At 49.7% G+C, this 26190-nt stretch overlaps 1 pseudogene across 1 annotated transcript in view; it reads right to left on the reverse strand.

Annotated features, from left to right (window-relative positions):
* Positions 1 to 10367, reverse strand: part of LOC144179572 (sodium-coupled monocarboxylate transporter 2-like) — a 94327-nt pseudogene extending 83960 nt beyond the window's left edge. The window contains exon 1 of the transcript XR_013324285.1: positions 8021 to 10367. The product of XR_013324285.1 is annotated as a sodium-coupled monocarboxylate transporter 2-like (transcript). The remainder of the gene's footprint in view (positions 1 to 8020) is intronic.
* Between the last annotated feature and the right edge of the window lie 15823 nt (positions 10368 to 26190).

The following is a 26190-nucleotide window of genomic DNA, read 5'->3' on the forward strand; positions in this document are numbered from 1 at the left end:
AAGTCAAGTCTAGCCTCCTGCGTAAATACAGGCTGTCAGCAGAGGCGTTTCTCCAGAAGTTCCGGGAAGCCGAGAAAGCTAGAGGCGAGTCGTACTCCGAGTTCGCCTACAAGCTGAAAACAAATATGGAAGAGTAGCTCAAAGAGGCAGAAGCTTTCGGAAAGCACGACAAAGTAGTTGAGTGCTTCGGTCTTGAACAGTTTTACCGCCGTCTACCAGAGAACCTGAGACTCTGGGTGCAAGATACGCCAGGGGTAAAAACTGTGGATCAGGCAGCTCAGCTAGCCGACGAGTTCGTCGCACGTCGAGGTGCGCAGGGGCCGAAAGACGGCCATACAGAGTTCAGGCCGAGGCCTGATAAGTCAGGGCCGAAAGGCAGAGCTCCCCGGGAAGACGGTGGAGCAAGGGAAGTCGTTCTCGTGGATAGAGAAACTGGCCACGATAACGAAGAGAGAGCAGCAGACGCTGAGGAGCAGCGCAGAAAGAAAGCTTTTGAAGCGCGCAGACAGGCTGCGTGTTACAACTGCGGCGAGACGGGACATTTCGCTGCCAGTTGTGAGAAAGGAAAACTCGTCTTTCACGTACTAGATCAGAGTGAGGACAGCAGGCAGTTTCTAGAGCCGTACGTACGGGAGCTAGTCGTCAATGGTAAACCGTGCCGAGTTCTTCGTGACTCCGCGGCGACGGTAGACATGGTCCACCCTTCGTACGTTGAACCGGATCAGCTAACAGGGCAGTGTGTTTGGGTGAAGCCAGCCGTAGGTGCACGAAACGTGCGTCTGCCGATTGCTAAGGTCAGCATCGGAGGTCCGTTTGGTGAACTTGTCACGCAGGCAGCAATATCCCCACAACTACTTCCGGAGTACAGGTACCTATTCTCGAACAGGTCAGATCAGCTGTTAAGGGAAAAGGGGTACAATTTTGAGAAACTGCCGAGGAAAGAACCAGCTGAGCTCGCTGCAAAGAGCTCGAGTAACGATAGGGTCGCCACCTCTGTGAGGAATGGCGAAGCTCAGACGGAAAGCGATGATGTGGCATTTCTGGAGACTCACGGCGGAGGGCAGCGTAAGTACACTGTGTGTAAGGCCCCTACGGTGAGCGGAGATGTTTCGTCACCATGTTCGAAGTGCGCTAGATCACGGGAATCCTTGAAAACGGCTGTCGACCCGAACGCGCGCAGTTCGCGACCAACTGAGCCGTCTTTTGAGACAGGGCAACCTGGATATAGTGTAGTTCTGGCAGTGATAAAGAACGGGAACCCGCTTCAGTCTTCGCCTGCCGAGGCTGTCGCTGAAAGCGCTAGTGGCGACGAGGTAGTGACGGTAGGGAACTACAAGGTGTCTAAAGAGCTCGTCGTGCCCGTTTCACTCCAAGCTGATGCTCCCGACGATAGGCCAACATCGGCTGAGCTAGTTGAGGTTCCGGGGTCGCCTGTGGCTGAACCGAAGTCGGGAACCGACCAGCCTAGAGGAGAGAACGCAAACGCGTTCCGGCGTTTGCTTGCCGAACGCGTTCGTAAAAAGGCGAGCAACGAGGAGGTAGCAAAAACTTTAGCGCGTAATTGTGGCGCGTGTTTCAGTGCGAGCAAAGCCGTGAGCTCGCATCGCGTCGATGGAACGCCGCCTAGAAGCAGTGCGCGCCTGATGTATGAACGGGGAAAAATCCCGCTCGATCCTCCGCGCGGTCGACCTTTGTCGAACAAGACGACCGGTGTCATTTCACGCGGTCACAGCAGCGTTGAGAGAACGGCTGCACCTAAAGTGCAGTACCGAAAGGGAAAAACTGAGGGCATTGACGAGAGCTCAAATCGCAGCTCTCGGCGCGAGAAGTGGCCTGTAGACTGTAGACGCCTGACTTTCTCAAATTTCTTTGTTTTTTCTGAAGCAGGTTTCGCCTTTACGATCACGTTTTTTTTTGTGTGGGACGTTTCCAATCACGCGAAATGTCACCTTTCAAGTGTGTGCACTTGTCTAAAGTACTGCTGGGCTAAAATATAACTGGTGTAGTTAGTTATTAGCGTATTTTGTTTCGCAACTAAAAGCCTGGTAGATCTTCAGTGTGGATTTGCCTTCGCACTTGCCGGCGATGCGGTTGTGTCGTGCTGTGTTGTTCTGTTGCTTGCCTGACCAATCCAGAGACATTCTTGGGGAGCCACTTCTCGTCCAGTGATCGGCCCTGTGAAGCTCCAGCACGGTGCCGTACAGCCCAGGCCTGGAGTCGAGCGTCTGCTGAGCACTTCACTTCGAAAGCATCCCTCCGGACAACGGTTGAAGACCCTTATCCATCGGGATCTCGGACCCCCGGCGGAGAAGCTGTTACGAATCAGCCAACGCCACGTGTTTAGCGGTTACGAATCGGCCAACGCCGCCGTATTTTCCCGCATCAGCCACCACGTGGGAATCGACCACGTGCGCCCGCGTGTCGGTGAATTGTACTTTCGTGTCTCGCCATGCCGAGTCAGTCACCTCGCTTTGCAACGCGCCTCCGGCGGCTGCCAGTGGCACGCCCAGGCCTTCTTCACGACGTTCGTCACTCTTCAGGCAACTGCGCTTCGGTGAGCCCCGCCTTGACATCCCCGGCTCAGACGTTTCGCTATCGGCGCGATCAACCTTCGATAGCGCGACCCCGGCACCTTTCAAGGACACTCTCTCCCCTCTCTCGGACGCCACGTGGGGCGAACCCATGAATGACTCATGAACTATGGAAAGAGCGTGTGTGTGTTTGTGATGTTCGTGGCGTGTTACTCTTGGGGGCGTTTTTTTGGGTATAAATAGAAGCAGCACAAACGCTGAAATTCATTCCTGTCTGAGCAGCGAATCCATGCGGTCGCTCTGCTCGAGTCCTGTATCGTAACCTCGCCCATCAGGGCATTGCATGCTTTTTGGCTTCGGCTCACCTCTCGCTATGAAGTAAACAGTTACGTTATCCTACTGCTCTGGACTTCTCTTCACGGCTGCAACAGCGGCTGGCCGCTCGCTTCCTACACGCTACCCATCGTATGTTGGAGGCCACGGAGAACGGATCGGGTGCCCCCGCCCGGTCGCAACAATGTACTCAGTCAGCCACATTTCGCCTTCTTGCTCATGTTCGGGGGCATGGCACGTGTTGCCTGGTGGTGGGAATTTACGACTCGACGGCAATGTGCTCGTGTAGATGGTGTGACGCCAAGCAAATGTGTCGCTTTTCGGTGCCGTAAATTTCGGTGTTTACGGTGAGAGTGTTACGATTAATTCAACATCAACTTCAAGTCATGCGAAAATGAATACCTGCGATACTGTGACAGGAATTTCGTCGTACGCAAAACTCCAGGGTGAGTGATCTTACGAACTGAAGAGACTCTATAATGCGAGAAATGCAGGACTTTTTTGTGTGTCCACGAATACTTTTCTAAACTTCCCTACACCACATGGGCATTGCAACGTACACAGAAGTGAAGATTTGGCCGCGGTGATCGATGTGACAAAAATAATTATTTTTTCGTAAACTGAGAAAGCTTACAAGGAACTAATTCAGTGAAACTAAAAAAAACGTTTTTTTATCATTGCATTGTGTGCGACCGTCTTCATTGTTTCATTGAGAGTGCATTTCCATTTTAGCCACCATACTTGCAGCTGTGTGCGTTGAGTACTGAGTGTAATGAACGACTTCTGAGTGCTCTCTTTTCTGTGCACTACCCAGCACCTGTAGGTATTTATGTCTCGGCGGGCGTTCGCGGGGAATGTGCCGCATAGTGTGGCTGTCGAGCGAATAACGTAAACGTGAGCCCGAGTGTTGGAATGCGTCTGCTGTGTTTTTCAATCGGCGTATGTGAACAACTGTTTACTGGCGGCGAAGTAGCGTAGATAGTAGCCCTTTATGCAATGAATGGAATGAATAAACCCCTTGATTTTGCTTTCCTTGAATGCCTGTGTTTAAGCCTTTCGTGAATGAAAACTGGCCAAGTGTTTGCAATCGCATCCTCGCACTTCCCCTATATCGCTGAAGTGTTCACGGAGCATATATTACAGAATGCAGCTAGGCACACAACCTAAGTGCCACAGGAGAAGTTGTAGAGATCTGCAAGGCTCTATGCCGGCATGGCAGCATGCTAATAATTTCTCAGCGTCTGTTGCTGTCGCCGTGTTTCAAGTAGTGGTGATTCTCTTCTGGCTGCAGCCCATCCAAAAATATTGTGTGGTCGGCTATTGAAAAACCTTCTGATGGTTGTCTTTAGCTATTTGGCCCAATTATCTTTAGACATTTCTATGGTTGTCTTTAGCCATTCCTTTCGACATTCCTATGGTTGTCTTTAGATTCTTCTATAGCCATAGCGATATCAAAAGAAGAGCTAAAGACAGCCATAGAACCGGCTATAGAAGAAGCTAAAGACACCCATAGGGATTTCGATACGAATAGCTAAAGACAACCATAGAACCGGCTATTGAAGAAGCTAAAGACACCTATAGGAATATCGATACGAATATCTAAAGAACCACAGAACCAGCTATAGAACACGCTAAAGACACCCAAAGGAATGTCGATACGAATAGCTAAAGACAAACAAGTTGGTGTAATAACCTGGACCGATACCTGTCAAAAATGTTGCACCTATCTCTTCACGAAATTAGCGAGCCATATGTTCACGGACTTTAATTAAAATGCAAGTGAATGAACTTTGAACAGTGTTCTTCTTTCGATTCTTTCCTACCTTCCTTCGTGTCCCTCTCCTTCCCCAACAGGGCATTCATGCCCCCTCTGCTTATTAATGGCATTCCTCCTCCTGGTGTCCGCAGTTCAAAATCCCAAAAAATTGCCGAGCGCGCTCATGCGAGCGCGGGCCTCGCGGTTAACGCTCCGCAGTTAACAAAACCAAGGAAATGCCGAGCGCTCTTGCGTACATGCCTCGCGACGACCGCCCAGCTTCCCTGGCGCATGTTGTCAAGCCTGGCATACCCGCTTTGGGAGATTGGCCAAGAGTGGCCAAAAATGCACCGTTCGCTGTAATCTTGACAACACTTGCTCGGAACGAGAAAGACACGTCGTAGCGTACGCCCTTTCAAGGTGATTTCCAGTGATTATCACTCCACCAAAAAATGAAGGTAGCTCACACTTATAGCAACAATGATGGAGTAAATGTCGTTGCGGCAGCGAAGCAGAAGCAAATTGGCTGCAATCCTGGAATTAAACCTTTGTGATGGTCGTGAAGGTTGCGTGCAGCCTCGCTACCTTCAAGTCTTACGCGTTAGTGTGAGCTTCCTTCATTTCTTTTAATATTAGGTGATTTGGGCAACAACTTTGCAATCACAGGCAAGGTTGCACAGGAATATTTAGAGTACATTTTTCAGTCATTGGAAGGAGGTCATCTGTAGGCCGCGGGTCTCAGTTTATTCTTTATTTTTTATTCAACGTATACCTGCAGCGCCCGAAGGTGCTATGGCAAGGTTATGACAGGCTTCAAGAAAACAAACTTCCATTCACAGAGGACCTCGTGAATTTGAGAGCAGACTGCACTTGTGTGTTGATTTATCAAAAATCGGAAAAGATTCCAGCGCTAGGGCGGTATTTCCTGTTTGAAGAAATAATCAATTCAATGTGACACATAATTTGGTGTGTGCAAGTGAGCAATTTTCTCAATTTCGGTTTTATTGTTATATAATAAATAGGAAAGTTTTATTCAAAATTTTGTTCGACGTGAAGAAACCAGCTCCCAATTCAATTCAAGAATGTCCGCCGCTGTAAGCGAGTTTGTGGGGTTGTCGAACACTTCTGACGAAGATAATCGTGAGCCAAAAGGCAGTCAGGACAGCACCGAGGAAGGGGTCGAACCGGAGCCAGTTTTCTCAAAAGAGGCAGACACCCAGACGGTGCGAGGGTGAGCGGCGTACAAGGGACGGCCGCGTTCCATGCCCGTTACTTCGTGCCCACACAGAAATACCCGGGGGGGGGGGGGGGTGAGAAGGGTCATGGCTAACAGAACGCGTCGTTGCCCATGTCACCCAATTCTCCGTCCGCAGTTCACCACGGCACACTGGCACATCATCCAACCTTTACAGCGGTGTTAAATGGCTATGCAGTTATGAATAAATTTGCCCTTCGTACTTACGACCGCAGCCGGGAAATCAAAGTCATCGCCCCGGTTATATGCTAACGAGCACATCTTTTGCGATATATTTGAGTCTGTTAAGAAACGCTGTCAAGGGCACATTACGTGCTGTATCTTCAAATTTGTTGAGAACGGTTGGGAAAACACCACGTATTGTATGTTTTAATGCTGTAATAAACGCGCAGTAGTGTTGCATTAGTTTCTTTCACACCGAATAGATCCCTTTCAGTCTAGTAAATTATACAGTATGCGACAAGGGATGTGTCACAAGTTCAATCAGAGTTCTCTGAACCGAAGGTTTGTTCTTTGATGTTTATCTGTCTCTTTTTGTTTCCGCCATGGCGGTTCATCCTTCGATAGCACTTAAAATGTAAGCGTCTTTTGAATAACGCTTCGGAAGAGGCGTAGCTCCAACCACCGCAAGAAATGTTTGAATTCAAATTGCCTACCTACGGAACCAAAGCAGCGAAGGAGAAGACCAACACTTGACGAAATGCCTAACCTTATCATTTTTGTTCACGGGGGGATTGTAGCTAGAATAAATACTAATCGTAATTTAGCAAGAACGAACACCATTAACAGAATGTGTTTGTCTTCCCATGCCATATATCGCTTGCTTTTCAGTCCCACGGCCCAGTCCCACGGAATATCATTAGTAGACTGTAGTTTAGCGAAATTGGATAGCGTTCGGTCTATTGCAGTTCCAACTTCCCCGAAACATTCGTGTAGGACCTGCAGAAAAGAATTTGTAATGCCTGTTAGAAGAATCAAGTTATCTCGAGTACATTTATTTGCCTGTGGTCGCATTCCAACTTCGTAAAGTTCCTGTAGAAAAACTTCATGGCAGTATTCACATCTAGCTTTCTCTGTCTGCATTACATAATTTTCACATGCTGGCATTTGTAGCAATCTGTCCATTCCTAAGTAGGTTCTATTGGAATAACTTGGTCAGGCAATAAAGCTCCCTGTGTGGGTCGCTACCGTCCCCCTTAGGTGCCTCAACACACTACAGTTCTCTACTTAATAGCGGCATCGAGAGGAATTTGCGAAAAGCGATATGCAGTCCCTGAGTTTACGTGAAACGAATCAGCTGCAGTTCAGCCTAGAATTCCGCTTACGCTGACGTCCATTTAGAGTGAGCCGATGTTAATAATTATCTCTCAGGCATTCAGGAACCGACAGGCAAGCGAGGGAGGGCGACGCGGTCATATACTGAACGACATGAATAAAGATACAGCAGATTTATTAAATAGTCACTGTCATAATCACTACGATATTATTACTACGATATTATTTGGACACCAGCTGGCCACGCGAAAATGTTTGGCAACGTTCGGACAGACACGCTCGTCCGTGAGTTAAGAATCCGGGCACCGAACATCTCCCTGGAGAGGTCCAATTGTCGTGGCATTATGAACAATACACTAAGAGACCTTAAACTGAACAGAAGAGAATTACCTCCGGCTCACCGTAACATAGACAGGCAGCAATCAATATTACTGAGACAAGTACAGACTAACACGACATGCACCACAGCTAGACGATATCTTTTCTCTAAAGGAAGAGCACAAGAACCACCAGCCCGCAAACACTGTGGTGGATATCCTAATCAGCAACATGTCCTATGGGAATGTCCGTACACTATTCCGAGCATTCCTTACTTACACACACCGACGCAGCTGCCATATACCATTGACCAACCTGGCTGACTCTCGCCTCCACTTTCGAGGAGCAGCTAGCTCTACTGCAATACATCAAAAACGCACTAGAGCTGAGTGCAGAATTCACTGAAGACGACCTGTAAATGGGTTGTCTGAACCGCCTTTGGTTCTAAATAAAGTTTGCTCTCTCTCTCTCTCTCTCTCTCTCTCTCTCTCTCTCTCTCTCTCTCTCTCTCTCTACCCCCGCGCTCGCAGGTACAAGATAATGGTTGCTTGCCTGTAGCTGCCTATTTCCTACGAGGAACTCCCTGTTGTTGGTGCTGCGGCGGTCCTTCCACGCGAAGAATACGCCGATGAACGACGACAGCCCCAGGACAGCCACAAGGACAGCGTAGTCCGCCGGATGAAAGGACTGCACCGCCATCGTTCACCACCACTACGAGCTCCAAGCCTCGTGCACCCGCGGCGCTTCAGGACAGCAGACAGCGGTCCTTAGGCTCCTGTGCCCGCACACGTGCCGGCGATGTCTCTTGATCTTGGCGCCTCGCCTGCGCCAAGGGAACAAGATACTTCACTTCTCTGCAGCGCCTTTTCCCAGCTGATAGGGGTATACGTAGGAGGGCTGTCGGCACCAGCCATCGCAAAGGCTGCCGCGCGCGGCCGCAGCAAGGCCACGGGCACCGCGACTGCCGCGCCCGCTGTTGTCGCCGTTCCATGGCGTGTACGGGTGACAGCTGCGTAGTTGATTGGCACTTGCGAGATGTTCTGGTTTTTCTTCTCCTGTGTTTGTCTGTAAGCGTCCAAACTTGTTTTCGTCACGTATGCAAGCACGCATTACCTGTGTAGAACACGCCAAAAAACAGTTGCAACTTCATTGTGCGCGAGAACGCCAACAAAGGCTATTCAACGACGTGGTTCTGCGCCTTTCCTGGCTGCCCGAACGAGCGTCAGCGACAACGCGAGATCACAACTGTCCCAAGTCAGTCGAGAGTACGTTGTACTGTCAGTTTGTTTAGACGTGTCAATTGAATATGGGTGTCGGCGATGTGACAGGTTCGAGTGGTAAAGATAATTGCGGCATATTTTTGAATGTAGACACCGCAGAAAACCGCATTTCGAGATGAGATAACCCGTCAACTGACAGTCACCTGTGCATTTTGTGTAAGTATGAGCCACTCTAAATGCTAGCCATAATGCAAGGCCCTGCATCTTTTAATATGTGCACGCTTTTGTGCACTTTTAATATGCGCACTTTTAATATCATACGCGCCCACTAATGCCTCAGAGCAAAATGCAACAAAGCCAAAAAAGTGTGCCAAAAATAGCCTAACTGTTATTACAACCAAACGAAAAAAGCTTAAATGCATTTTGAAAAAAATCTCACGCAGCCTAATAAATGTAGGTTTTAAAAACAACTACCCTCGGATACAACTCAAGAAAAATGCGGCTTTTTGTCATCAAGGGCCCCCATCCAGCCAATGGTTTCGCCGTATCGACGTGACGTCGCGGTAGACCGCCTCCACGCAGCGCTCACGGGAGAAATCACAGAGCGGGTTCTTCCACGCTTACGGACTTCTACCAAAATGGCCGCCTGCGCTGTTCGCGTCAATCCATCGGCGTCGTCGGGCTCTCTGAGGGTGATTTTTAGTATATTCCTTGTTTGCGTGTTGTGTGCAGTGTTCTTAGGTAACGACAATCGCTATGGTGTTCTTTTTTTATAGTGTTTTATGGTGTTTGTGAGCACTCGGCGTTGCGGGGAAACAGCCGCCGCTGCAAGTACTGGAATCTGTATGGTGTGTGATACAAAGCGGTCGTCATCATCGTGTGCGGGCGTTTTGTCTTGAGCGTGAAGTGCTTCTCGTTCTACCGTTTACTCCCTCCTGTGTCTGTGATACCCACGTTATCGCACCAGTGACTGCGACAGGGGGCAATAACTCGTAGATTACGCCAGTCAGTTGTAAATATTACTGCTGTGCATAGCGCACGACGTTCACGCCATGGAGAGTATGCACGGGGTGAAACCAGCGAAACGCAAACAGCGGGACGTCACGCGCTGCATTTGGTTAGAGTGTATGTCGAGCCGTGTGTCCCAAGTCCATGCCGGGCGAAGCGTATTCGCCCAAATTGTGACCAAGTCGCGAAATATAAAAAGCTGAATTTTCGCGCTTTTTGACCGTTAATGCGTACGAGCTGTAGATTAGCTGCGTGGTGTGATTTATTATGTCCCCTTTTCTATTTTGATTCTCGGTTGCGCTGATATTTCATTGTTAAAAATGTTAATTGTGACTCGTATGTTTTCGTCGCCTGTTTATTTTTTTTTTTGTTGGAGTGCTTCAAGTTGTCGTTTCTGACAAAAGCATTCGTGAATTAAAAACGAATAGGGATGTGCTTTGAGTTTGCATTCTCTATGATAGTAAATATTCCACATGAGTATTACCACAGTATGTTCAATATAATTGTCTTGCTTAGGCTTCGTGAATGAGCTGTGCTTCGTGATAGTGAAATTTCATGAGCTAGATTTCACCGGTATGACCAGCTGCAACAATGCATGTGAAGACATGAAATGCAGCACTAAAAGCAAATAAACTTCCTTCCAGCTTTTCGTACACATGCGCATGCATATCTTTCACCAAATCAAATTCTTGTATGAGTGCAGGAGAGATGTGCTTTATTGAAGCTATATAGACGCTCCTTGCCTTGTGTTTATATCACTTAAGTAAGAAGCTGCTGCTGCAATGGTCATCTGCATGCGCGTGCTGTAAATTTGAAATAGAGCATTCAGGGTTGAATACGCTAGCATTTCACCCATTCTGGTTGTTGCTGGAGCGAGAAGCTCGCTGCTCCAGCAGTGCTCAATATCGTGGATGCCAAGTCGAATAGTAAGCTGCTGTTTGCCGCAGCTATGTTCACAACTGAACACGTGCAATGTCTACACATATATTATGAGTGTAAACCACAATGACAGCACATCAATTGATGCCCAATTCATACCACAGACAATGAAGTATGTTTGAAGGGTTACTTTGTTATCTCTACCACAAAAAGTTGTCTGCACTGGTTGATATATGACATGTCGGTTGAATGGATGCATGTAAACACACATATGGTACACATCGCTGCGCTGAAACTGGTCAATGCATATTATACTTTTCGTGTTACGCAAGAGCCAGAATCGGATCATATGTTCAGGAAGAAATTTAAAATCTTCCCAAAGATGCATTACATGAAATTATTCCCATACATGGGAGGATAGATTGCAACGAACATTGTTTCACGAATTGTTTTTATTAACGTCGTGCTTCTACATGGTATCCAGGGGATTAGACAACAGATAAAACCTATTATCCTAATGCGTAAGACAACAGATAGCCAGATGGAAGCTAAACATAATCAAATTAGAAATAAAACACCGAAGCAACTTTTATTGTCCTCAATGCTGTATCATAAGTCAGATTTGGCTGAGACAGCTAAACAGACGCACTGCTGAATTATTCAGAGGAAATGAAATAATCAATAAGACTCTGAAGCAGATTTATTTGTTCTTAATCCTTTTTAAGACAACTAAGCTCAGCCAGCCATACGGACACACAATGATCAGTTACATGCTTATACGTAGGTATTTAGTTTGCTACTGTTTCTGCATCCCATACGTGCATAAGTGTCCAAACAATGTAAAAAACTTGCAGTGAAAACTCGAACTAGCATATTTTCCTGTAGGTGAAACTTGCCTTTATCGCCATTTACAGCGTCGCACAAGAAGCCCTAGCGCCACACACAGCAGAAGTGATTGTGCTTGAAGTGAGTGTGAACTCGCTTGACACGGCTTGCACACATCTCATGCTATACATGCGAATAGTCATCCTTCCCGTGCAGCGAAAACTATCGCACAGTTCAAGCGTGGCCTTGCTTCCAGAAAATAGTTTGGAACTTTGGAAAAAATAGTTTGAAAATAGTCTGGACTAGGCAGGAGTATCTGTGCCAGAAGGCCACTCCGTAACTGTGCGCTTCTGAATCCGCAGGTTAGTGTTTAGTTGTCTTGTGTGTTTTTTCGCGTTATTTTTTCCGCACATTTGCTGCTGCCAAGATTTGTACATTGCATTTGTGATGAAGACTACTATTGCAGAGTTGGCACGTGAGGTTGACTTGCTTCGTCAGGACGTGGAAGAAATGAAAGAGAGCTTTAGTATGTTTCACGACATTTGTGAAGCCGTGAAAACGAAACAGATGCGTCTAACATCGGAAAACAAAGAACTGAAAAAAGAAATTGAGCAACTATCGAAAAGACTTGGCGAGACTGAGCAATACTCACGTGTCAATAACGTTGAGATAAAAGGGGTTCCGTGTACCAAAAATAAGGACTGCACTGCAATCTTGCAAGCAATCGGTGACGAAATCGGGTGCCCTGTCACAAGTGCTGACATCGATGTTGTTCACCGCGTACCGGCTAAGGAAGGTAACAATACAATTGCTCGGTTATGCTCTCGTGCTAAGAAGGCAGTCGTCGTGGCCAAAGCTCGAAAATTCCGCTTGACGACAACTGCTGTCGGCTTTCCTGAGACGGAAGAAAACGTTTTTGTCAACGAGCACCTCATGCCCGAAAACAAGCCTTTGCTCATTCAGGCGCCCGCTTTGAAAAAGGGACACGAATGGAAATTCCTCTGGACCTCAAACTGCCGTACCAAGGCAAGAAAGGACGAGGACAGCCGAGTGCATGTCATCACCAGCGTCCACGACCTGAGCGTCATTCACTGAACCGAGTACTGTTGCATCCCTGTGAACCGATGATAAAATAGCCTGTTACTGCCTCGGTAAGCTTAAATCTCTGCTTAACGAAACCCGAGGCACTCATAAGTAGTTTATTCAATTTGATGCCCGCAGTCTTTCAAAACATTGTCACAACATCACTGACTTCTTTAAAACTGTCTCATTGTTTCTCTGTTGTGTGTTTTTATGAAACATGGCTAACTCCAACCGATGCAAATTTGTATATCCCCCAGTACAATTCCGAATTTAGCTTCCGCGAAAACAGTCGCTATGGCGGCTCTGCAATATTCATCCTTGATAAGCACTCATACATTTGCCGCAAGGACAGTTCATTCAATTGCGCTAACGTCGAATATGTGTGGTTAGAATTCGATCAATCAAAGTACAATAGTCGGCACAATATACAGATCCCATCGTCCAACTACAGCGATTTCTGCTTACAACTTCAAGAGATCTTAGAGAAGCTAACCAACATTGACACCACCAATCCAACTAGTTCTGGTTGTTCTAGCTATGTAAACTGCAACCCAGGTTATGGTCTTGAGTCACTTGTAGCGGTCCCCACAAGATGTTCGCTAACCGGCTCACAAACTATAATAGATTACGTACTGTCTAATTTAACAGCCGAATGTTCTGATGCTGTTGCTAGTGTTTCCCTGACCATTATCCTACGTTTCTACTTTCGAAACCGATCAGATCAGAGCAGACGCACAAGCAGATTAAGCATTCTTTCGGTAACGGCAAGTTTAGAGAGGCTATTGCGGATACTGAATGGCATCCCGTTCTTTCCGAGTTTAACCCAACCATTGCCTTTGAAAAGTTCACTTCGCTAATACACAGTTTCTACAACGTTGCAACTTCTACCATTCATACCACGCGCTGGTACTCTGCAACAAAAAATTCATGGATAACCCGGGCCCTTTTTCGCAGTATAAATAAGATACACAACCTGCATTAGAAATTAAAGGGACACTGAAGTGAATTTGTCAAGCTCACGTTTTTGCTTGCACTGCGTAGACTGGCTCAAATTAGCACACTTTTCATCGTTCATCCGGTTGACAAATCGGTAATTATTTTACAAAGCGCGAAAGAAGAAAAACTACCATGCGCGGTTTGCGGCGGCCGCACCAACTAAGGCTGTGACGTTGAGAGGAGGGGCGCCGTGATTGGACGATGCCCAAGGTTAGCAATCACACAAGTTTCGGTTTCGGTTCTGTAAAACATAACCAATGGCTTTGTTGGATGGGCATTCTCAATATCTCAGTAATCATCGTACCGCGCTTCTGCCATGTTGTCGGCTGTAAAATGCACAAGATAAGCCTCCCAGGACGGCTTGTAGTCGTAGCATTCACTAGCCGAGACCTACGCAGTGCATGAACGCCCTCCGCGTACCCGCAGACGCCCAAATGTCATGCGCTTTTCCCCCATATTTGGAGCTTGCCTCCCTCATGCCTGTATCGTAAAAAGCGTGTTCGCACCAGGCCAAGGGTCTGTTGATTCTGGCCTGTGCCCACTGCCTGCAAGCAGTCGGTGCTTATGGCAACAGCACGCCAACGAGAACTCGCTAGCGCGCCAGTGCCAGCCTGCGCGCGTTTTGTGAACTAGTTCGTGTAGCCATGAACGTTGCGGCCCAAAAAAAGGTGAACTCAATATAGAAAACATCGGCGGAAAACAAAAAAGTTAACTTACAAAAAAAAAAGCACGTACCCGCGGGGATTCGAACCCGTGACTCGCAAAACATTTGCAGTGAAATCCCAGTGCCCCAGACCGCTAGGCCACGGAGCGGGACGCGAGTGTCTTCCTAATATAGGGTATATATTGTACAACCGGTTTACACTTTTATTTAATTTTGGCATTTCAAGCCGCTTAGGTGACTATTTGTTGTACTGCGATCGTGCAGTAAGCGTCGCCCGAGTTTCCACAGTAGCTCACGTCTAGCAATTGCATTTCGTAGACGGAAAAGCGTTCGCAGATGCGTAGTCGTGCTGCTGACCGCTGTGCTTGTTCGCCCAGCGCAAAAAAGTGCTTCCCGCGCCCTAGTTTTACGCTGTACGGTAAAAATATCAGTTGATTTTATTTGCTTAGTACCTATATTGACTTCGCTGACTCTTCTCCCGCCTTCAAGAGGCCTTATATTTTCCTACTGGCGTACCAGTCATCGAAGCGTCGCATGTGCAGCGCTTGTGTGAAGCGACCTTGACTTGGAGCTAGATACAGTGTACAAACAAACCAAGTAAAGAAAGGCACATTCTTCCATTCACAAACGTGTCCTGGCTTCGTTTCAACTAAGCGAACGAATTGCGACCAAGCAATTTTTTTTTAACCTCCTTGATTGCGACGACCCGCCGGCGGCCGGCGGACGAAACGCTGGGCTGACTGACTCTGTCGGCCGGGGCTCCGTGCAGTAGCGCAGCCGTGGCGCAGCCAATTGCCAGCTCATCCCCTCCTGACGTCACACGAAAACGCCACAGAAAATGGGCGAGCGTAAAGAGAGGAGGACAGCGTTTTCGAATTAGTTTTTCTACTAAATAAAATCGCGTAAACGCGCCTAGAGTGGTCGAAACATGGCCTGGGGACTCCGGACTACAATTTGCGCTAGTAATCCCGCAATGTTTACATATCACTTCAGTGTCCCTTTAAAGCGTCTACCCTTCAACTCAACCCTAGGGACACATTTCACTAAATATTATAGCATGCTTAATAAGCTCTTAAAAGAGGCGAAGGAGGCTTATTTCGAAAAGGAAATCCTAAAATGTCACGGCGATACTAGAAAAACTTGAGAACTTATCAAAACTTTTCTTAATCAGCCTACATCACAGCACTCTGTATCAAAAATTACTACACAGTCCTGTACGCTGACTGATTCAACTGACATCGCCAATGAATTTAATCGATCTTTTATTGGTACTGACGTCAGGTCCTTATCAACTTCTGGTGCAGCATATACTGGCCCCTCTCCACTTGTGCACTCGTTTTACCTTTTTCCGACTGACGCGCAGGAAGTAATCACTACTATTTTAAGATTGATTGATTGTGGGCTTTAACGCGCCGACGCAACGCAGGCGATGAGGTGCGCCGTTGTGGAGGGCTCGGATTAATTTTGACCACCTGGGGATCTTTATCGTGCTCCGAAATCTCGTACACACGGGCCTTCTTGCTTTTCGCCTCCATCAGAAAAGCGGCAGCCGCGGCCGCGAATCGAACCCGCGACCTCGTGATCAGCAGTGCAACGCCTTAGCCACTACTATTTTAAGCCTAAAAACGACGGGTCCCGGACTTGATAATACACCCCTTAAATGAAGCTTGTAGCCCATTATATTGCACCCGCTTTATCTCCCATATAAACGGTTTATTTAAATTTGGCACATTTCCAGAGGCCCTGAAGCTCGGTAGGGTAACTCCAGGTCTTCAAAAAAAGAAAATTCTGAAACAGTCTCGACCTATCGTCGTCCTTTAGCAAGGTAATCCAAAAATTAATTGTAACTCGATTTGCTGAGGTATCTCAATAAATTTAACATTCTAACACCGCATCAGTATGGCTTCCGCCCAGGATGTTCTACTGAGCTATCTTTAATATCTCTTACTGACAATATAAAACGCCCCATTGATGCAGGTGACAATGTTGGAGCAGTTTTCACTGATTTCACAAAAGCGTTCGATACCATTTGTCATAATAAACTCTCTGCCAAGAACTTGAAAACATTGGAATTAGCGGTCCCGCCTTATCATTACAGCGCAGCTACTTAACTAACCGATCTCAAGTCGTCAAAATTAATGATTCCCTTGCACAGCCACTCAGTATCAATAAAGGTGTCGCTCAGGGTTCTATCCTGGGACCAATATTATTCTAATCTATCCTGGGAGCTGAGACCAATACTGCTATGCGCACTTCGTGAAATCGCCGCACACTTCTGTGCGTCGTCTCTTTCCAGCGATTCGCGGGCGCTTTCGGGAGGGCGTCGCAACGTTTCCACCGTTATGTTTCATCTCCTTCTTCACGTCCATCACCAAGCTCACGCCGACTTCAAGAAGATCGCTCATTGTCGCGACCGTTTTGTCAACTTTGCGCTCTGGCGGCAGTCGAGACCTACACTTCGTCAAGCCAGGCATTGGTTCCTGCCCCTGGCAAGGGACCATTGCAAGCTAGTCCTAATACCCCGCGCCGGGCTCAACTTGAAGCGCATCTTACCCTCACAACTGACCCTGGCCCTCCTTCACGCAACCAGCACAACCTGGCGTGAAGCGAACATACGCCTGCAGATCGACCAAGTCTAGAATACTGCAAAGATAAGCACGCCGTCTGTTCTGATTAGCGAGAAATTAATCGGTGTAACTGACATCAAAATCAAGGATGAAAAACATTCTGTGGAGATACACGGGCTTGCACCCGACGACTCAGTCAAGGAGGTCATTCAAGGAGTTCCGGAATAATTCACAATTCAAGAAATCATATGAAACATCTAGCAGGACGGCTTCGAGTTGTACGTAGCAAGGCGGATGGGTAAAAACTCAACTACTGGGATCCTGACGTTCGCAGGGTCAGAAATTCCCCGTTGCGTCTGTGCGGAACGGCACACCGGTGCACGTTCACAAGAAAACAGTAGCAGTGTGCAGTGTATGCTACGAGGTGGGCCACCGTAACACGGCTTGCCCAAGCCCAGGAACACGCGCCTGCCACTAGTGCGGCACGCGCAACCCAGGTCCCGACCACACCTGCGTGGCAAAGTGCTCCCTGTGCGAAGGCGCTCACGTTACGGGCGCCAAAGGAGGTTCGAGAGAGAGAAAGAGAGGGAGGGAGAGAGAAAGAGAGGGGGAGAGAATTAGCAGTTATTTAAAGAGCTCCCCCTTATGGGGTGGTGGCAGCTGCCCACAGGGCCGCAGCGACCTGGAAGCCTCTTGAGGTGACTAGCACATGGTCCGAAACCTTGGAGCTCCGCATGACCTGCTCCCAGGCCTGGGATTGGAAAAACATTTATTGTTTTTCCAATCCCAAGGATAGGCCTGGGGGGCAGGGAGGGGCGAGCAGGGGTTATTGGGGCACTAGCAGAGGGAATGAGAGTGCGTGTCCAGTGCACCACAGTGCGGGAAGCGGGGTGAGGGAAGGGGGTGGGAGTGCTGTAGGGTTGTGCGGTGAGGGAACGTGTGCGTTGGATGATGCGCCACATGTGGGCCTCCTCTGATGACACGGAGCTGTGGGGGTGGGAAGGTTCGACGGTTCAGTCTGTGGTGCAGTGTAATGTCGGTGTATGCGACGCGTACAGGGGGTGGGGATGCTGTGGTTAGGAGCAAAAGAAGCAGGAGCCCGGGTAACGAGTTCTCGAGCATCTGAATGTACTGCCTCATTGCCTCTTAAGCCCTTGTGGGCCGGAGTCCACAGTAGCTCTACAGGATCCTGGGGAGGGTGTCCGAGGATGATACGGAGAGCTTGCCGCGAGATACGTTCCTTAAGGTAGTTGGAGAGGGCATTCTAAGAGTCCATTACTGACCAGCCGCCTTATGTACGGGACCCCATACCTGGCCATCAAATCTGCGGAGCGAGACAAGCTCAACGTGATCATTCGCCAGGCTTATAAGACCGCGCTCGCCCTTCCGCCCACTACATCCACCCGCAAGTTGCTCCAATTAGGAATCCACAACACCTGGGAAGAACTTCTTGAAGCGCACAAGCTGTCACAGCAACGACGCCTTCTCCTTACATATACGGGGCGCTGCACTCTTCAACGCTTGGGTTATGCCACTCCCCCAGCCGACGACTGCCCGGTTGGCATACCGCCTGATATCCGAAATCGAATCACGGTGGCTCCTGACCCCAGAAATATGCATCCGGAATACAACGTCGCCCGCCGAGCTACTCGTGCGGCCGCGTTGCACCGGCTACATTCCACTATACTCGGGAACAAGTTAAGAACGGCACCAGCTCATGTACGGTATATCACTCCGCCTAAGCGACGGACCCGGATGTCAACGGGCGCGCGTGTTTTGAAAGGAGACTGCCACGAATGCGTGATAGCGTCTGCCTTTTCTCACGTAGTTTGTTTGCCGTCGCTGCAGTAGTTTATAAGCATATTAGGTCCAAAAAGATACAAAAACGGCTCGTGCCATGTTCAAAATATTCCCAGTAACGCGCTACTTGTGCTGCGCGGAGTGACATCCGGCTGCGGTGATGAGGCACAGCGGCAACTTCGGTCGCTTCGGTGCCGTTCTTAAGTTGTAACCGAGTATAGCTCCATCACTCGGTACACGGACGCTGCCCGCTACTCCACCCAGCGAGCTTTCGCCGTTGCCGTTGTCGACCACCGCGTTCAACAGCTTTCGGCAGCCACTATCCGCACCACCACTGCCACAACGGCCGAAGAAGCAGCCATTGCACTAGCAGCCACTACAGCCAAAGACTACGTCACCGTACTTAGTGACTCGCAAGAGGCATGCCGCCGATATCTTCGCGGCCGAATTACTCTCACAGCTCTCCGCATCCTTCAGGCTAATAACGAACTACCCGACATCCAACTCATCTGGGCACCCGGCCATGCTGACCTCCCCGGAAACGATGCGGCCCACGCCGCTGCCTGCCAGTATGCACGCCAGGCCGTCTCCGACCGGCAGTCTCCTTGCCCAGATACCCCTCTCACCCCCCTTATCTCCTCACCCACTACCGCCTCAGCCGCCGCAGATATCCTCCCCCTCACCCTCGCCTTAGTCGTCTCGAAGCCACTACCCTCCGAAGGCTACAAACTAACTCTTACCCCCACCGTACACTCCTCCACAAAATGTACCCTACCCAATACTACGCGACCTGTGCCTACTGACCATCCCCTGGCACCCTATACCACCTGGTATGGGAATTCCAGCAATCCCCGTCTTTATCTCCAATCCCCAACCCTACTTACGAGCAGTGGGCGGACCGGCTGACCAGCTCGGACCTTGCGGTGCAACAAGAAGTCGTCGCCAGAGCCCGGGCAGCCAGCCAGGACCAGGGCATCCCGGACTAAGGTTGCCCCCCACAGGGCTGGTGCCCCTGCCATCTAGCACCAAATTTGCTCGTTTTATTAAACGTTTATTTCTCTCTCTCTCTCTAAGAGTCGGAGAGGATGGTGGTGGGCTGGGGCTGTTGAACTATGACGAGGGCAATGGCATCCTCCTCTGCCACCGTAGGAGAGGGGGTGAGGACAGACACGGTTGTGGGGTGGGAAGGACCGTGCATAGAAGTGGCGTAAGCCTGAATGTTCGGGTATTGAGCCGCGTCCACATATATGGCAGTGGGGGAGGGTAGGTGGGGGATAGCGTAGGGCTTGGAACGTGCCATGCGCTGGCCTGTATGGTGCAGAGGGTCCATGTTGCGAGGAAGGGGTTTGGTGAGGAGTAGGCGTCGTATGTGTGGAGGTATAAGCAGTGGGGGGGAGGGAGCTTGAAATGGGCTGATATTGAGAGACGCTAGGATGTGGTGTCCAGTGGAGGAGCGGGAGAGACGTAGTATTTGGAAGGAGTGCTGCGCTTCGATGAGTTCCTGTGTAGTGTTGTGGAGTCCCATAGCTGTAAAGCACGTGGTAGAGGCATGGGGAGGTAAAAGCAACGCGTGGCGGTAGGCTCTGCGTATAAGGCCGTTGAGTTGTGCGTGCTGGGTTTGTGTGAGAGGGGTGAAAGAAAGGTGGTAGGTTAATCGGCTGATTAGCAAGCTTTGGAGAAAGCGTATGCGGTCGGTCTGTCCCATGCCGTGTTGGCGGTTTGCCACCCGGCGGATAAGGTGAGAGGTTTTGGCTACGTATTGTTTGATATGTTAATTGGCGTATTCATTGGCAGAGATATTAATTGGCAGAGATAATTAGAAGGATCAGAATGGGGTGGGGTGCATATTGCAGGCATTCTCAGATAATGAATAGCAGCCTACCATTGTCGCTGAAGAAGACAGTGTATGACAGCTGCATCTTACCGGTACTCACCTACGGGGCAGAAACTTGGAGGCTCACTAAGAGGGTTCAATTTAAATTGAGAACGACTCAGCGGGCAATGGGGCGTAAGATGATAGGTGTAACATTAAGGGACAAGAAGAGAGCGGAGTGGGTCAGGGAACAAACACGTGTTAAGGACATATTAGTAGAGATTAAGAAGAAGAAATGGACGTGGACGGGGCAAGTAATGCGAAGGCAAGATAACCGCTGGTCATTAAGGGTAACAGAGTGGATCCCTAGAGAAGGCAAGCGTTGCAGGGGGCGGCAGAAAGTTAGATGGGCAGATGAGATTAAGAAGTTTGCGGGATAAATTGGTCACAGTTGGCACAGGACCGAAGTAATTGGAGAATAATGGGAGAGGACTTTGCCCTGCAGTGGGCGTAGAAAGGCTGATGATGATGATGATGTTTGATGTGGGTGAGTACTATGTGAGGGGAGCGAGTGGAGGTGATGTGGAGCCCTAGAATACGGAGATGGGTGGTTTGGGGGAAAGGTGTGTTCTGTGCAAATAAGCAGATTTTAGGGGGGGAGCAATTTGTGTGGTGGAAGGACGAGTAGGGCTGACTTGGTAAGGGAGCAGTTGAGTGATGTATTGCAGGGTGGTAGTGAGACCTGCCTGTAAGGTTTCCTCGATGTGTTCGTTGCTGCCTGAAGGAACCCAGAGAGTTATGCCGTCTGCATAGAGAGTGCTGCGGAGGTGTGGGATAGTGTGGAGGGCTGTAGCTTGGAGGATAAGAGGTATGTTAAAAAGAACAGGTAGTAGTACAGCCCCTTTGGGTGTGCCGCGGGGTGGCATAGAGGGAGAGGGAGGGGGGACTGCAGGGTGCCCAGGCGTATCGTTGCCGCACGGGGGGAGAGAAAGTTCCGCATACAGGCGTAGGTGTTGGAGCCGAGGCCGAGTGAAGTGAGTTGACGTAATATGGCGGTGTGGGAAATATTATCAAATGCTTTGTTCAGATCTAAAGAGAGAATGGCCGCATTGTCACGTGTAGGGCGGTGGTGTAGAATGTCGTGGTGGACCTGTATAAGAGCGTCCTGGGTTGAAAGATGCGGTCTAAATCCTAGCATATTTGGGGGAAAGATGTTGTATTCAAGGTAGTCGGTGATCCGGGCATGTATAACATGTTCCCATAATTTGCCGAGACAAGAGGTCAGAGAGATTTGACGGAGGTGCAGAATGTCCAGAGGCTTATTAGGTTTTTGATAAGTGTTATATCGGAGTGGGTCCTGCTACTGGGGAGAGTATGGTTGTGCCAGTGTGTTAAGTACGGTAGTGAGGTGGTCAATGGTGAGGTCGTCAAGATGGCGGAGGAGTGTATTTGTGATCCCATCCGCTCCGGGAGCAGTATGGCGATGGAGTGTGAGCAACGCGGCTTTCACTTCTTCGAAAGTGATGGAGGCATCGAGTTCGTCATTGGTTGGGCCAGGGTATTCAGGCTGCTCAGTTACGTCGGAAGCAGGGGGGATATTGAGTTGTTTAACCCTGGTATTCTGAATCTTTCCTCCACTCGAGCCTTCAGTGGAGCAGGCCCTTGAAATCGATTTCCGCATGCATAGGCAATGGAGAATCCTTCCCTTCAGCCAATTGGAGGGAGCAATCGGAGTCGAGGAGGGACTCAGAATACGGCCCCAAGTGTGCTAAAAAGTGTGTCGGGGTCCTGATTGAGGGAGTGCATCAGTTGTTGTACCCGGCCGTTAGTGTGGTGCTTGGAGTTTTCCGGATTTAGGAAGTGACGTAGAATGGCCCAAGTGCGTTTAGTAAAAAGCGTTTCGTTGAGGGAATCACACAGCTGGTTCCAGTTGGTGCGGGCAAGGGTTTGTGCGTGTTGCTGCATGTTCAGTTGGAGACGAGCTAGTTTACATTTAAGGGTACGATTGTGCTTCTGCTGCCTCCAGCGTTTTTCTATGCCGCAGTAAGCTTCCCATAGGTGTTGCATGCGGGAGTCAACATATAGGGATGGGGTAGCGGTGTTTACAGGGTGTTGATGTTTGGTGCGGGTGGTAATTAGTGCTCCAAGCCATTCTTCGAGGGTGTTGGGATCTGCGGAAGGGCGGGCTGGGATTTTGTGGCTGTCCTGGCGGAACGCTTCCCAGTTCGTAATTGAGGTTTGTTTAGATTTAGGGGGCGGGTAGGTTAGAGAGGGAAGGGCGAGTTCAATAATGTAATGGTCACTGCCTAGTGTATGTGGTAGTATTTGCCAGTCTGCTGAGTGCATGTTATATGAAAAGGTGAGATCTGGGTGGGTGTCTTTTTGTGTGCTATTGCCTATGCGGGTAGGGGTAGAAGGGTCAGAGTATGTGGTGAGTTGTAGTTGTTGCGCGAGTTCTCAGAGAAGCCGACCTTTGCGAGTGGTTCTCAGCAAGCAAGGTGGGGGGCGTTAAAATCTTCGCATATAACAATCGGGTCCTCCCAGCAAACGTTAGTGCCTGTTTGAAGAGAGAGGCAAAGCTATTATGCGGGTCTTTAGGGGGGGCTGTATATGTTAAGGATGTGCATTTTGGCTTGGGGTGATTTTGGCGGTAGGATGGTGACGAGGAGGTGCGGGATTGGTGAGGTAAGGGTATGAGGGGTTGCTACGGGGTTGCGGTGGGCAAAGGTGTCGCAGAGGGGTGCAATGGGGATTTATGGACAGTGTATAATTGAACAGTTTAGTGGGGGTATCTACCTCTTGTAGTGCAATAAGTGATGGAGGGGAGGTGAGGGATTGAAGAAGTGCTTGGAAATTCATACGCTTTTGTTTGAATCCGCGGCAGTTCCCCTGCCATTAACATGCTGTTTTTTCTAGATCTGCATCATGATCGATATTGGCTGCTAAGGGCATGCTTTCTGGTGAGACAGGTGGGGATGTTGGAGTGAGGGCCATTAAATGCCTGGCCCATTTCAGGAGCTCACTGAGTAAGTCCTGTACTGCTTGTTTTATAGCGACTATTTCATCATGTGTTTGCTGTTTGAGTGTAGTGAAAGCATTTTCAAAATCCGTGCGGAGGGACTGCATTTCGGGCGTGAGTGGGGTATTAGTAGTTTCCATAAGGTCCTTACGTTTAAGAGGCGGCTCCGCTTGTGGTGCATCAGGTATGGAGGTTGGGGTGGTGGCTTCGGCTTTCAGAAGGGCATTTTCTCGGCCGAGTCGCTCATTCTCATGTTTGGTTTGGAGGAGTTCGGAACGGAGGTTTTGTATCTCTTTAAGCATGTTCTGCATTTGAATTTGCCATGAAGGCGGTGGTTGGGAGGTATTATGAGGATGTGTGCGTGCGGAAGGAGTAGGGAGTAGGTCTGCGGCGCTCACCTGTCCTCGTATGGCTTGACTGTAGGTGCCGGGTCCCCTTGGTGGTCGATGGGGTCTTGGAGGGTGGCATTCCGCGGATCTTGGCCGTTGGAGACCAGCTGGGCATACGAGGGCGACCGCTTGCGAGGCTGGAACCGTCGGGGGCAGTCCGCAGAGCCCGTTGCGTGTGGGCCTTCGCACACGATGCACGGGGGGTTGCATGGATGGTCATTTCGGGGGTTCAAAGTGCCACAGCGGGAGCACCTTGGGGACGGTTGTTCACTGGGACAGACATCTTTTCGGTGTCCGGTTTTCCAGCAAAGGGCACACGCTTCGGTATTGCGCCGTAGGGGTTTGCACCTGTACGTGGTGGATCGATAACGAATCAAGAAGAGGACCTTTGTACCATCAAATATGATTTGCGCCATATTCGATGTGTTTAGGCATTTCGCCTCTAGGATGCGAAGGTCTGGATTGAAGTTTCAGATGCTGTCCCGCACCTGCTCTGGCGTGTCTTCTTCCGGGATGTTAAAAATCACCCCAGCAACGGTGTTGTCGGGTGCCGACACATGCGAAGCCACTTCGTAGCACTGCCTTCGAATCGTGAGGGAGCTTACCGCCGCATACTTCGCGCGTTCCTCGGATGGGGTGCTGATGAGCATGTAGTTGGCAGTCTGCTGGATGCGGACTTGATCGACTGGGTTTGAAGGTATGCCCGCTTGGCGCATGACTTGTGCCACTGACCTCAGGTCCAGTCCACCACGCGGGCGCGGAACGATTTTGATGCCGGTGGCCGGTAGTGGCGAAGTGGGAGGCTGGCGGGGTGGCGGTCGATAGCCGGATCTTTTTTGGGGCGAGGCAGGAGCCGAGTGAGGTGGTGTTCTTGGTGGGGCATTTGCAGCGTCGTGGAAGAATCGCTGTCTGCGACGAATTTCCGCCCATCCAGGTTGGCTGAGTTCCGTGGGGTCAATTTCTTCTCCGGCCACAGTAACCTCCATGGTCGAAGGGTTTTCAAACGGCGCCGCGGCTGGCGCGTACACCTGCGTTCCTACGCCGGCGACGCGGCCTGGCCCGGTGTGCTAGGCCTGAGCAGAAATGGCTCGCTGTGCGGTGTGGCTGGAACTTCAAAAGGCTGTAACTAACCGTTGAATGGCCCTATTTTCCTGACGTTGGTGTCTGTGCGATCCGTACAGCTTTACGAACCCGGCGGTGCAGGGCTGGTGAGCGGTGGGGCACTTTAAGCGATGAAACTGGCGTTCAAATGCAGAGCCGACGTGAAGGCGTGCTCATCGCTCGGCCCCCTGGCGGGCTTTTTTCAGGAGGTTCGAGGCGTTTCGTGATTCCGTACGTTATTCGCCGGAGAGAGCAGCAGCAGCGGCGACAGGCGCAAGGTTAACACCAGGCGAAGTCGCAACAAGGCCTGCAAGAGAAAGCGTCGGTGGAGCAGCAGCAGTTGTCGTGGCGGGACCGCACATCGAGCCAAAGTCGAAGGGACCAATCGGCGACTCCAAGAAGAAGGAGGAGGAGAACTTCCAAAGCCGGTTCAACACGTGGCGGTGACGACAGCAGACGGCAGTCGAGGTCCAGCTCAAGATCTACGAACCTGACTCCAGCGAGGAGCAACCTCAAACAGCTGAGCTGGTCAGACAGATCCTCCATCATAGATGAGAACCAATTTCAAGCATCATTGCAGGAGCCTCAGAAGCAATGCAGATTGGGAGTAATTGAAGCCATTGGTAGGAAATAAAAATGAGCAGATAGCTAAATTAACTGCACAAATACAAAAGCTAAGTGAAATGTATAGATCTATGTTAAATAAAAGCGAGATTTAGAGCTGTTGCCAAAGGGTGGACACCAACGCAAGGCGAAAGGTACCCAAGCGGGATATCTAGCCAGACGAGCTGGAACACCAAAAGTAACCGATGTCATCCACAAAGGACGAACCAGAGTGGGTGAACCCCATGAAAGAAATGAACAACACCATTGCGCAGCTCGTGAACAAGGTATCACAACTGGTGACGCAAATGACCTCAAAGGTATCTAGAATAGACAAGCTCGAAGCTAACGTTATTCAGCTTCTACTGACGCAAAAGACATGAAAGGGGGTACCGTATGCCAGGACGGGATCTGAGGGTGGTCACACAACCAGCAGCCTCAGCCCAAATCAAGATGGGGTGTTGTACTGAAAAGCAAACTGAGACCACGACGATTCTCCAGTGGAATTGCCGTGGCTTCAGAGAAAAGGCAGGCGAACTACAACAATATGTGGACTCTTTTGACAGCAAGCCAGACATCTTAGTCATGCAGGAGACAAACAAAAACCCCAATTCCCGGGCTCCGTAACGTACATCGATCTGACGGAAAGGGCGATGGCAGTGCTGGTGCGGAATACAAAAGCGGCAACACAACATCTAACAACACAAAGAGGGTACGAGCACACCTTGACTGAAATCCACAGCCGAGGCATAGGA

This window comes from Haemaphysalis longicornis, unplaced genomic scaffold, assembly GCF_048455015.1.
Source record: "Haemaphysalis longicornis isolate Haplotype H1 unplaced genomic scaffold, Haemaphysalis longicornis Haplotype H1 scaffold_4, whole genome shotgun sequence".
NCBI lineage: Eukaryota > Metazoa > Arthropoda > Arachnida > Ixodida > Ixodidae > Haemaphysalis > Haemaphysalis longicornis.